Below are 14083 nucleotides of genomic sequence, written 5' to 3'. Positions count from 1 at the left end.
CACACTGACAGTTTATATGGAATTTATGTGCCTATTTCCTCTGCTTTTTATGGGAAAACATGTTGTTACCTTACAGCTGCCCACATCACATGCCGCCAATCCGCCTCTGAGCCATAGAGCACCTTTCTCAAGGAAATGTACATACATCAAGGGCTTATGTATTTTTTACAGTGTTGTAAGGGGAAAATAATAAAATATGGGTTATTGTGTACACCATTCCACGGTTTAATTTTTTTTTTATTTCACTGGTTTAATTGACTCTGACCATTTTTATTGCCCTTTTCCCCACCTCATCTCGCCATTTTAATTGTTTATGTGTTTGTGTACAATTGGATCGCATCTGGGAAAGGACAGGAGCTGTAACCACAACTTAAAAGCCAATTGTAGAGCTTTAAAAAGTAAATAAAGCATTTAAGCTGCCACATCAGTGGAAAGATATATGCAGATGTAAACAGAAGGAAATGTACGTTTTAAAGTAAAATCCTTAAAAATCAGCTCTTCTTTTCAATCACCTGCAGGACCCCTGGGTCCTTTGTGCTCTCTGGCTGGTGGAAGGCAGTACACAAGAAAGCATGGCAAGGGTCTCATTCTGCCTCTTCCCTTGGATGATGAGGGGCTCTGCATGGGCCAGAGCCAGGGCCTTCACCTGAGCAGAGCTGAGATGCCCTCTTGCCCACATTCCTGATGCCTGCCATCAGCCACCCTGATACCATCACTGTGGCATTATAACATTTCTTCCAGAAAGTATCCCATTTTCTCTTTCACCCTCTGTTCCTCTCCTTTCAGTGGGATGCTAGGTGAAAAATCAACAATTCATTTACATCTCCCAGAATTACATATACTTGCAAATATGACCTTATAAATCAACCTTTAATTGGGAAGTGAAGAATGTAATGCAGTCAATGAGGGAGGAAAAATGGGAACAGATTCACGACAAAGTATAAGAGGCACCTTCTTTCCTTGCAGTACATAGGACTGGCTCTGGACCCTTCAAAAAGAAGTAAGTGGAAAGATGATTCAGCATTCCTCTTGTCAGGTTCCCATCAAACATTGTCTGCTCAAGCTTATTGGGCTACCCTTGCTTATGGGCATATAGCTAAGCAAAAAAATTTTTAAAAATGAGATTTTCACTTAAAGGGGAAAGACAATGTATGTGAACTTAGCCTTCTAATGGGTAGGTTGTACCCTGAACAATGTAAAGAAAGCATTCTCTCATTTCTTCACTATGGATGCCCATGTGCGCACGTGTGTGTGTGTGGGGGGTGTGTGTGCTTGTGTAGGTTCATCTTGAACACCTATGCTTGATAATCTTGCCATAGTTGGTGCCCAGAGGCTTTTGAATTAGATAAATCATCAGGCAGATGGAGATTTTAGCTCCGAATATTACACTCCTCCACCAGACTACCTTTTGAAAAAAATATTGTCTAAGTGTACAGAAAAAAATGTCATAACCTAAGATGTTGGCACAGGAAGAAGCACCATGTAGTGATGAGAGGCACATGATCTGCACCTCCTGCAATCTGCCCACTGAAACTCTCTCTGCTCACAGGGTACCTAGTGAATTACAGCAAAATCATGTTGTCTTGTTGTCATGTTGTCTTGTTGTCATGTTGTCATGGCAGAGGCTTTTTTTCACTCTGCCTGCTGGGAATCCTTAAAGTTAAGGTCAAGAAAAGTCAAGAACTCTAGAACAGTCTGCTTCAAATATATGAATCCTATGATACGGAAGAGAAATTTGACTTGCTCTGGTGGAATTTTGGTGTGGATATGGAAGTGATACGGAAATACAGTTCAGCCAAGGATGAAGAAGCACCCTCTAAAGAGTAGCTTTGGATTTTATGGAATGAGATGCTTTAGGATACTAGAAGTCAGAAGTAGAGTCTGAAAGACCAGCAAGGAAGGACATGGGACACTCACATGTAAGGGCTGAAGTGGTTCATAAAGTTGCCTAGGGCAGTCACTCCCTCTTCATCTGCAGATCAATGACTCTATCGTTGATCTAGTGTTAAGATTCTTTTAAAAAAATAACTCCAAAGGAAGAATGCCCCCACTGATGTAATTCATCCTACTGTTAGGTAGAGATGGCATTTGCCAAATTCTGGGTTTGAAAGAATGTCTAAGGCGGGTATAAATGCTAGGAGGTCTTAATTACTTGCAGGACATAAGTCTTTGTGATCTCAGAGACATAAGAGGTGGTCCTTGTTCCCTCCTGCAGTTACTATCTAGTTTTGGGGATAAGTTCTCAGTTTGGTTTTATTTAGTATTGGTTTTAGGTTTCATGTATGGTTTTATAAAGGGGTTATGCATGTCCTAGCTCATGGCTCTGTTAGCATTGTTTCTGAGGGACAGAAATATATTCTACATTTTTCTTGCCCTACAGTTGTTCCTCCAGACCAGGAATATATACAAGAAGAAATATGACAAATGTAATCTGCTCTCATGTCAACCTGCATTTATTTAAAGTGAAAAGCCAAAGAGATCAGAAAGTCTATGTACCAAAATTTGTACAGTCAGTGCCACCTGACACAGTAGGAACAGGAAACAACTTCAACTTCTTGCCTCACAAATGTGATAAACAAAGAGAACATGCTCCATGGCATGCTTGTGTATGTGTGTGTGTGTGTTTATATTTTCAGTGAATGAAGGTATCGGACAAGCAACTCATTTTGCTACATTTTCCCCCTATATCCCCCACACTTATTTTAAACACTTAAACAATAAAAACAGGGAGGTCAACCTGAAAGGAAACTTAGAGAGTCTTCCACAGAACTCCTTCACTTTGCCGCTGGGAAGCCTGAAGTTCGGGGGGGCGGAATGTCTGGTCCCCAGTTCCACGGTTTGTTAATCACAGAACCAGAACTTGGCAACAGTCCCTTGATCTTTCTCCCATAACAGCCCTTAAGCAAACCACTGATGGGTTTCCCAGTGGCTGGAGTACACTGGTAGTTTAATCAAAGATCCAGATTGAAGTTAATTTTGTATATCGACCAAGTGAATTATGGGTTTTAGGATACTGAAGGCCACACCTGGAGAGTTACTTTTCATAGGCATCCTAGTTTGCTACTGTTAGGAAGGCTAGGTTTTTGTTGATGGATGAGATTCAGTCAAAGGATTACTTATATAACAAACCTGCTAATATTTGTTGAATGCTTGCTCTGCCAGTCTCAGTTCTGAGTGTTTTCATATATTAACTTTATTTAATCCTTAATACAGAAAAATGGTGTAATTAACATAATTATTCTACTTTATTTTATTAAAAATATTTTTCTTTTTTTTTTAAGATTTTATTTATTTATTTGACAGAGAGAGAGCACAAGTAGGCAGAGTGGCAGGCAGAGGGAGAGGGAGAAGCAGGCTCTCCGCTGAGCAGGGAGCCAGATGTGGGGCTCAATTCCAGACCCCAGGATCATGACCTGAGCCAAAGGCAGTCACTTAACCGACTGAGCCACCCAGGTGCCCCATTATTCTATTTTACAGAATGAGAAAACTGAGACTCAAGATATGTACCCAATATCACAGTTATTAAAGACATAGGTAGAATTACAGTCTAAGCAATGTGGTTCCAGGGGCTGCTTTCTCAACCAATTTTCTAGTTTCCCTGCAGAATTACTGTATCATGGATGGTTACCTATGTTGAGTGATTTGAAAAGAGTGAAAAGTCCCAGAATTCCTTTACATCTTTTCTTTATCTTTACTAGTTCCTGAAACTTCTAGTGAATCTAGGCAGTGTTATCAGCAGGACTATGGATATATATATATACACACACACACACACATACAATTATTACAATATATACAATTATTACAAATAATTGTCACTTTGGAAAACAGAGCTCTAAAAGAAAGGGACTCAGGACAGGTAGGTTTTGGAAATGTGTTTGGTGGTAGCACTAGAAAAATCCAGACTCTACAAGGACTTAACTGGATGGTCAGAATAAGATTAAGCTATGCTAATAAGAAGCTTCAGGAATCTAGGCACAAAAGAAGACACCCAGATTCAAAAAGAGAAGGAAGCAGGCGCCTGGGTGGCTCAGTTGGTTAAGCGACTGCCTTCGGCTCAGGTCATGATCCTGGAGTCCCGGGATCGAGTCCCACATCGGGCTCCCTGCTCAGCGGGGAGTCTGCTTCTCCCTCTGACCCTCCCCCCCTCGTGCTCTCTCTCTCTCTCTCTATCTCATTCTCTCTCTCAAATAAATAAATAAAATCTTAAAAAAAAAAAAGAAAAGAAAAAGAGAAGGAAGCAAGCAAAATGAAAGAAAAAGCAGGGAATTGGTAAATATATACTATACACACTCACACACACACACACACACGGGTATATTGCATTTGTAAATATATATGCTTATATCATCTGCATCATAATGCTCCCAGATGCAGTTGTTTAACTCTTAGAACTGGAGTTATATACATGTCCACCTCTCCTATTCTTCATTAACTGAAGTCCCAGTTGAAACTCAGTCTCTTCAGTCTGTTCTTTAAATTAAATTTCCTCAGGCCTTATTTAGGTCCTTAGCCCCTCAGCTCTGGACTGATATATTAGGCTAGGTATTGTTCTATGAATTCCTCTTTTGAACATTGCCTCTTTTTTCTCCAATCCCTCCTATTCCATTTTAACCAAGGCATTTGCTAAGTCAAATATTTTTCTTAAGTCTCCCCTTCCTAAAGCATACACCTCTTTATCATAGCATCAAGCCCGTCCACAGTTGAACCTCACCTGTCTTTTCAGTCCATGACTCCTTTGACAAGTCCTGTCAAATAGATCCACTGGCCATTCTCAGAATATGCTCTGTCTTCCTGCTTATAAGCCTTTACTGATGGCATTTCCTCCACTTACAGTCCCTTCTCCTACCTTTGACTTCAAAAATGCTACTTTTTCTCAAAGTCCAACTCAACTGCTATCTCCTTCTAGAAGTTTTTTTACTGTCACAAAAAGAAAAATACTTTCTGGTAAATTCTCAAGGACTTTTGATGCTGCGACACCAAGTGCATGCTGCCTGTAGTTATTTGCATGTAAGTTAGAAATATGTAAGAGTGACTCAATCAGTATCTCTTTTCAAACTGCCTTGATTGCTGACCATATTCTTCTTGAGCCCTAATAACATGTTTTTCCACACCAATCCTTTCTCTCAAACTGTGCATGGAATTAGGATCCAGACATGTAGAAGTTCTAAATGAAGCTCAGTTGAATGAACAGATGATAAATATTTCATGATCTGTCCACTTAATAGCTTTCTAACCTCGTTCTTTCCTAGTCACTCCCCTTTTCATGGCATTACCAGGCATACCCATAGGGTTACCATGGCCCCCTTTGCCATTCCTCAAACCTTCAAGAACAGTATCCCTCAGGGCTTTGCTCTTGTTGGAATGTTCTTCCCACAAATAATAGCCTGGCTCACTCCTCACCGGAAGTGGGTCTCCACTCAAATGTCACGTAATCAGAAAAGTCTTCTCTGACCATTTTATATGAAATTATAGTCCCCTTCCAACACCCCTCTCAATCTCCCTGACCCTGCTTTTTTTTTTTTATCTGCTTATCATCACCCAACACTTTAATTATTCATTTATTTGTTTATGGTCTATATCTCCCCAAATGAAAATAAAATCCATGAGAAGGAGTTTGTGTTACCTTTGGGGGTATGAATAGTATCTAATAGGAGCTTAATAAATATCTCAAATGAATAAAGGAGTAAATTAGTGTTTTTTTAATTGTTTTTAGTAGGACATGAGTTGAAGAGAACACAGAAAATATCACTATCTTCAAATCAAAGTAATTTTAAATAAAAACTGTAAAATAAAGCCATATAGTCCAGTTTAAAGGTGTTTACCTTATTTGTTAGTAGTAGATGCATATAGGAACTTGGCTCAAGGGGCTCAAACTCCAGTCTGATCCGTTCTCTGGATCCAGCTGCCAATCTGTAGCAAATTCTAAGGATGGAAGAACAGGCTGAACTGCACCATGATTGTGCACTCAGCAGCACAAACACTGTGGGAAACTATACAGATTTTCAACAGGTAACTCATAAAGTCAAGAAAGGGATAGAGGGAGAACTTGTAGACCAAAAGAAATATATTGAGTTAAAAAAATAGGCAAGACTAATTAAACTAAGCTAATCTGGAGATACATATTTGGGTAATAAAGGAATGCATAGAAATAATTACTAAGGAAGTATGAAAGTGATCACTTTTGGAGGGAGGGAGGGGCTGAATTGGGACTCAGCCCACTGAAAGCCTGCTAGGGTAGATGGCAAAGTTTCATTTCTTGATCCGGGTGGTCTGGGAGTATTGTCTTATGGTGAGTTAACTAAGTCATGTATTTTGTGTGTATGTGGGTTGCTATATCTGTTTTATGATACTTTATAATAAAATGAGGAAGCAAAAGGCTTGGTTCCCAAGTGGAGGGTCTCTACTTTAAAATTTCTATGGATGCTGCTGCATCATCTGCTCAGTGTGGTCTGCCTGGTGCCTTTGTCTTGGCACCCCCATGAATACACTGAATCATAAATCTGGCAAATTCTGGAACTTAATCCCATTGCCTCATTACCTCCACCATCCTCCTCTCTCCTTCACTTTCTACTTGTCCATTGAACTCAAGAATTAGTCTATGTGCTCAGTGCCCTGTCACTTGCTGCTTAGGGAAACTTAAGAAAACTACTTTCTAATTTCCTCATTAGGAAGAGGGGAATGAGGGCAGGAAGGGAAGAGAGAAGGAGAGAGAGGGAAAAGAAGGAAGGAAAGAGAAGAGGAGAAGAAAGAAGATGGAGAGAGGGGGAAGAGGAAAAGGAGAAAAGAAGAAAGATAATTCCCTTATGTATATTGTGCCTTTGTCCACAGCCTTACCTTGGGTGAAAGGGAGAATGAGGGGAGTCTTAATGAAGACTCTGTTTTATTTATTTTCCCAGAGCAGGAAACTTTTGCCCTCAAACAGCTTTAAGGATAATTAAAGCAACGATGAAATGTATTGATCAATTCCAAATTTCCTCACAGAAGTGATTAATTGCATTTTGGACTTTGAGAAATTCCAAAGGAGATTGCAAGAGAAGAGAATCTTGATCTTGGGCTGTGCCTGGCTCTTTTTTTCCTCCCTTTATACTCTTATTAAAATTACAGCTCTAGATACACAAAGACAGGAAGAATATGTCCAGTGCTTAAGAAGATTTAAAGAATGACCCCCAACGTGTCACTGCACCTCCCTAGACATTTTACAATGTGCTCAATGTGCTGGAGACACCTAGTCAATAATTTAGGAGAAAAAAAAAATCAATATGTGGACAGTGCTTAAGCCCACAGCCAGAGTACCTCATGGAAATGTTGGCAGTTTCTCTAAGGACATGAAGTGATGTGATTGGGGAAATTTTTTTTTTTTTTGGCTTCTTCGTGATACTACAATGGCATAATTTAATTTAACATGACTAAGTTCTCAATCTTCTACTGATAGCCCCTCAGGTGGGTCATGGAATAAGTGTTCCAAAACAAGGGTGTTCAGTTAAGGGAGAAGTAGAAAACCAAGCAGAATCCAGAGGAAAAGAATGGATTTCCCCTCCTATGGAACTGTAGTCCTTGTAGCTCCTTTAGCACTTCTTCGTGGCCTGAAGTGAGTATTGGGTCATATTTCCAAAGCAGGCAGACTCCATGTGGCTAGGCAGCTAGGACCCTTCTCTGTATCATAAGAATAATAACTAATATTGATCAAGTGCTCTGATAATGCTAGCATAATCTGAGCTAAGGCCTCAGATTTAATCCTCCCCATGATACTGTGCCAGAGACCCTGCTATAACTACCGCAAGCAGAAGCAGACACAGAGGTTGAGGGCTTAAGAGATTGGCCTCAGCCAGAAACACAGGAGCTAGAGTTTTTAATCCAGTGGAGCGCTCCAAAGCCCATCTCAAAAGCAAACTACTTCACCATTTGTGGTCCTGACAAAAGTGAAAGTTATTCTTCAGGTCACCGCACATCATGCAGGTGAAAAGGAAATGTGTTTGCCTTTGAAATGCTACTGAAGGAGGCATGATGATGGAGAAATTTCATAGCATCTGGCATCAGAAACCTGGAATTCAAATCCAGGTGTGTAGATTTTCTGGTTCTTTGACTTTGAGCACCTTTCTCATTCTCTCTAGGCCTCAGTTTCTTCATCTATAAAATGGATACTTCTTTCACACAGTTGGGGAGAGAAAATGGAATAGCACATGTGAAAGCTTATTCTGTATTCTGACGGGTCATGGGAATATGAGGAGGAGGAAACTGAGGCCCAGAAATATTAAGCAGATAGCTCACAGTCACACAGCTGGTTAAATCAATCAAAGCTTGAGTTGAGAATCTAAGTCTTCTCAGGCATATTTTTATAAATCTTCTCTCAAAAAATTTAATTAATACTTATTAGTCTTAGGGCTTTTATAGGTAAAAGTGTTAGCATTATGCTTGGCACACTGTAGATATTCAATAAATATGAGGTGGTATAGTTATTAATATTATTTTCAGCTTTGTTGTGAAGAAGACATTAGATGAGAAATATAAAAAAATTTTTAAAACAATATATGATAATCATAATGTCAGATGAAGTTAAGGGATTTTCAGTATCATGATCAAATTTAATTGCTTGTAACTCATCACCAACACTGTGTCTAGCAGTGCTTGATCATAATGCCACCACAAAGAAAATAACTGGTCCCTTCTACAAAGGGACTTACCTTCTGGTCCAACCCAATATTCAATCTGAGTATGTCTCATAACCCCAATCAATGCAAATATCCAATCTTTTTTCTTATCCTCACTAGCCAATGTGGGTTTGAAAGGCTTTGAATGAAATTATTTTCACCTGTTGTTATAACTGTGACTATTTCTTTTTACATCCACCCACATGTCACCTGCCTCAGCTGGCATCATTTTTGTACTGATAAACTGGGCCAAATAAACAACATAAGTAGGTACTGGTGGAAAGTGGGCAAGAAAACAGCAATTAGCAGTGTAAGGGGGATGAAGCCCATTCCCATTATTTTATTGCTAGATGCTTGAAGTAGGCAGGACAGAAAAACAATGCCTTATTAGTCCTCTTTAAGTTTCTGCCACCTCTTCATAAAGTTCCTTGTGGTGACTTGAGTATCCTTAACTCTGGCTCCTTGTGTGGACCCCCAAACTGCAACCACAGTTGAATTGAGGCCCGGTGGCTACCCTCTCTGGGCTGCCCCATGCTGCACCTGAGCTCCAAATAGCTGCTGAACTTGTAAATCAGATATATGTGAGTCTGAATCAACTGGCCTGACTCCTCAGTCTATAGCAGGAAATGTGTTCTCTCTTTCAGCTTGCACAAAACAAAAGCCTCTGTCAGGCTCACGGTTCCTCCATAGTCAGGAGATGGCCATACAGCTGGGTGAAGCCAATGACAGCCTTTCCTAGAGGTGGGGGCTTTTCCCACTTGTTTTGTTTTTTATTTGTCGACCTAAGCTCCCTCTCTACCTTTTGAAAAGGACATAAGAAGTCTGAGCCCATGGAGTTTCCCACCAGTAGTGCCTGCCAGGAACTGAAAGGGCCAATTAGCAGGGTCCCCTATCCGGGATCTCTCCTCCTCTTGCTAACTTGCTGGGGACTCATAAATTACCCATGCTGAGGCAGGTGCCGAGACCCTGGGCACCTGCTCACAGCTCTTCAGACACCACAAACTGAACTCGAGCTTCCCTCTGAGAGGGCCTGCGGGACTTTCACTAAACTTGCCTCAGTTGGAAATCAGTGGTTAACTAGGTCACAGGCAGCTGATAGAAACTCTAAAAAGAGTCTGCTAGGGACTGGCTTTCTTCAGAGAAAAAAGTTTATTCTTTAGATAAGGAAGAAGAGCTGGAAGAAGCTAGAAAAGAGGCCATTGATTTAAGAAAGAGAAGAAAGGGGGGGAAGGAAGGAACGAAGGAAGGAAGAAAGGAGGGAGGGAAGGGAGGGAAGAAGGGAGGGACAGAGAGGGGGCAGACTTTTACATTAGCTGCCGCCTGATCTTCAAAATAAACAGCAGTGGGCGCCTGGGTGGCTCAGTTGGTTAAGCGACCGCCTTCGGCTCAGATCATGATCCTGGAGTCCCGGGATCTAGTCCCGCATCGGGCTCCCTGCTCGGCAGGGAGTCTGCTTCTCCCTCTGACCCTCCTCCCTCTCATGTTCTCTGTCTCTCATTCTCTCTGTCTCAAATAAATAAATAAAATCTTTTAAAAAATATATAAATAAACAGCAGTATATTGGGGACCTGACATATTAGGATCTGATTTTCCTTCTAGGGCCCAACTGCGAGAGAATCTCGATATTGACTTTTACAAGGAGCCATGCCATGTCATACCTCCTCTGATTATGATGGACGTGAACTCAAACATAAGACCTTCAACTATGAATTCAATTCCTTATCCAAGCCACCAAACTGATGTAAGTTTCCTCATCTCAAGTAAGAGTTTGGACTAAATGTTTTTTTGTTTTGTTTTTTTTTCACAGTGTTCTTTGTGGCTTTACTAAATAACACCTTAGGTTTCTTTAGATCTATACCATAAGGTCAAGCTACATTTAAAAGCAGGATTCTCAGCTTCTTGCTTACCCCTGTTCCTCTGCTTGTGCTTGCTGTCTTGGGAATAGACTCGCCTTCTGCTCCCTGGCTCAGTCCTTGACCTAGGAGCATCTGGGACTCTCCTTCCCATTCTACCTTGTCACGAAACACATTCTGCAAAGTCAACGTCTATGATGTCCCCACGCCTGCTGCCTCCATTCTCACTCTGAATGCCTATTTGGGGCCCTCATTTCCAGGATCTGCCACTCCTGAAACTGTCACTCATTGGCTTTCCCGCTGATTTGCATCATTTTCTGTCTATGCTACACACCACACTCAAAGGGCTCATTTAAAAATACCCTCGATGGGCGCCTGGGTGGCTCAGATGGTTGAGCGTCTGCCTTCGGCTCAGGTCATGATCTCAGGGTCCTGGGATCAAGTCCCGCATCGGGCTCCCTGCTCCTTGGGAGCCTGCTTCTCCCTCTGCCTTTCTCTCTCGCTCTGTCTCTCATGAATAAAAAAAAAAAAAAAAAAAAAAAATCTTTAAAAAAAAAATACCCTCGATAAACTAATGCTGCATGTGGATACAACCACAAATCATCAGTTTGATGTTCACATTCTATAATCTAGCCCAGTTTTTCCTTTCTCCCTTAACTCTACAAACTGCTCATTTCAGCCACAATGGACAGACTGCATTTTTAACTTCTTTCTATTTCGTCCATGTTCTGCCTTCTATGTCTTCCCTATTATCCTTACCCCATTCCTGCAGGCACTGCTGAAATACCATGTCCCTCAAGAGAATTTTTCAGCATCCCAACTTCAAAATAACCCTCTCCACTCCTTTTATTTGAGTTTTAGTTGTAACCGTAATATAGACCTGCTCTAATACATTAGTCACATGTTGCTATTGAGCATCTGCATTATGGCTAGTCCAAACCAAGATGTGCTACAAGTGTAAAATACACACCTAAGATTCAATATTAGGAATGCAAAACAGGGGTGCCTGGCTGGCTCTGTTGGTGGAACATGTGACTCTTGATCTTGGGAGTCATGAGTTTAAGCTCCACATTGGGTGTAGAGCTCACAATTTTTAAAAAAAAGGTATAAAATGTCTCATTAATCATTTTTATATAGATTGCAATATCAAAATTACAATATTTTGAACAATTTTTTGAAAATATTGGGTTAAAGAAAATAGAGTTAATCTTACCTGTTTCTTTTTACTTTTTTGACTACCAGAAAATTTTAAATGATACATGTGGCTTATATCATTTTTCTACTGGACAGCACTGCCGTAGAGCATTTGACGTTTCATTTTGTATTATCTTAATATTATCTTACTATTAATGTGCCAGCCTCTCTAGTAGATTGCAAACCTCAGTAGGAAAGTAGAAAGGAAAGTCATTTTGTGCTTTTTTGTTTTGTTTTATTTTTTTAGTGTTGCAATACCACCTTCATAATATATCAAATTTAGTATTATATTTCTAGTAAGTAAGAACAGAACTACCAAGAGAATAAGGTAGAACTGTTTGGGTAGCTCTTTCTGAAAAGTAAAGCTATCAGAGGCTCAGCTTCTGTTCTGTAAAAAGAGGATTTAACAACTCTAGGACTGACCAAATGAATTTAAATTTGTACAAAGCCATATTTGACTAGTAAGGACGTTTTATGCCTCTACCTCTTCCACCCATGTGGCTAGCAACCTAAAACCTTCCTCACATAATTTTAATAATCTGTAATGGTTCCTCATTGCCCATTACCATGGGTCAACTGCACTCATAGCCAGTAGGAGCTTCTTGGAGATAATTCAGAATGGAGGCAGTGAGAGAAAATGACTTTTCTTATATAAGACAAGGCAAGATGCTATGTTTTGTGGGTTATGGATGATATAGTTAACTCTTGCATGTTTACCAGAAGTTTAGCAAAAACAAACAAAAAGTTTTAAAATGTAGAAGAATGTATTTTTTTAAATGTGAAAAACATGGATAAATACTAAATATAAAAATGCAAGTTATACATATTTAATTTTTCTAAAACTAAAATTACTCTTTATATTTTAATGTATATGTATATTATATCACAGATATTTTTTCTTTTTATTTTAGAGAGGGAAGAGGGGGAAGGAGCAGAGGGAGAGGGAGAGAGAGAAACTCAAGCAGACTCCAGGCCCAGCACCAAGTCCAATATGGGGCTCGATCTCACAACCCTGAGATCATGACCTGAGCAGAAATCAAGAGTCAGGCGCTTAACCAACTGAGCCACCCAGGTGCCCCCCACAGATATTTTCGTATGCCATAAAACATTCTTTGCAAATAAAGTATTAAAGATTATTCCAGTCTATGCATGTACCTATTTTTGGGGGGTTGGATTTTAGTTTTGTTACTTTTCCTCATTGTTTTTGGTGTTATAAATAACATTACAAGTATATGCGTGTTTTTTTAAAAGATCTATTTATTTATTTGAGAGAGAGAAAGAGAGAATGGAGGAGGGGCAGAGGGAGAGAATCTCCAGCAGATTTCCCCCTGAGCTCAGAGCCCCAACGTGAGGCTCAGTCTCATGACCCTGAGATCATGACTTGAGCCAAAACCAAGAGTCAGACACTTAACTGACTGAGCCACCCAGGCACATGCATGTTATAAACAAACTTTGGTTATATTTATATTGTTTCCTTAGAACAACTTCTATAACCAGTATTACTGGCTTAAAGAGAATGTCGATTTTGAAAGTTTTGTTTTTTTTTTTTTTTTAATTTTGTTAGTTAACATACAGTGTAACATTGGTTTCTGGAGTAGAATTCAGTGATTCATCACTTACATACAATACCTGATGCTCATTACTACAAGTGCCCTCTTTAATACCTATCACCCATCTAGTGCATCCCTCCACCCACCTCCCTCCATCAACCAACCCTCAGTTTGTTCTCTTTCATTAAGAGTCACTTATGGCTTGTTTACCTCTCTCCTTTGTTTTCTTTTTCTTTTCTTTCATTTAAAATCAATTAATTTAACATATAGTGTATTTTTAGTTTCAGAGATAGTTTAGTGATTCATCAGTTGCATACAACATCCAGTGTTCATTCCATCAAGTGCCCTCCTAAATGCCCATCACCCAATTACCCCATCTCCCCACTCACCTCCCCTCCAGCAACCCTCTGTTTCCTAGAGTTAAGAGTCTCTTATGGTTTGTCTCCCTCTCCATTTTTTTTTTCTTTTCCCCCTTCCCATATGAAAGCTTTTGATACATGCAAGCTAGGGTAAATAGACACGTATTTTAGTAAAAACAAACCAAAAAACCCCACTCTTTTTATTATCTTTTATTGCTATTCCAGAAAGATGGACTCAACATATTTTCGTTCACAATGCAGGAATACCATCCTTCCTTTGCTATATGAATCACTAATGATCTGGGATCTGGGTTCTAAGGAACAGTGAAAACTATGTTGAAAGAGTAAAAAGAGGAAAGAAAGGGTTTAAGGAGAAGGCCAATGGAAGCAACTGCCCTTGAGGGAGGAAGAGGGAAGTGTCAAATAGAAAAGAAATCCAGACTTGGTAGAGGAGAGACTTTCTTTGAAAGCATTAT

Source organism: Mirounga leonina, unplaced genomic scaffold, assembly GCF_011800145.1.
Source record: "Mirounga leonina isolate KUSES-001 unplaced genomic scaffold, KU_Mleo_1.0 Mir_93, whole genome shotgun sequence".
Taxonomy (NCBI): domain Eukaryota; kingdom Metazoa; phylum Chordata; class Mammalia; order Carnivora; family Phocidae; genus Mirounga; species Mirounga leonina.
The sequence above is the reverse complement of the archived record's forward strand: the minus strand, read 5'-3'. Positions refer to the sequence as shown.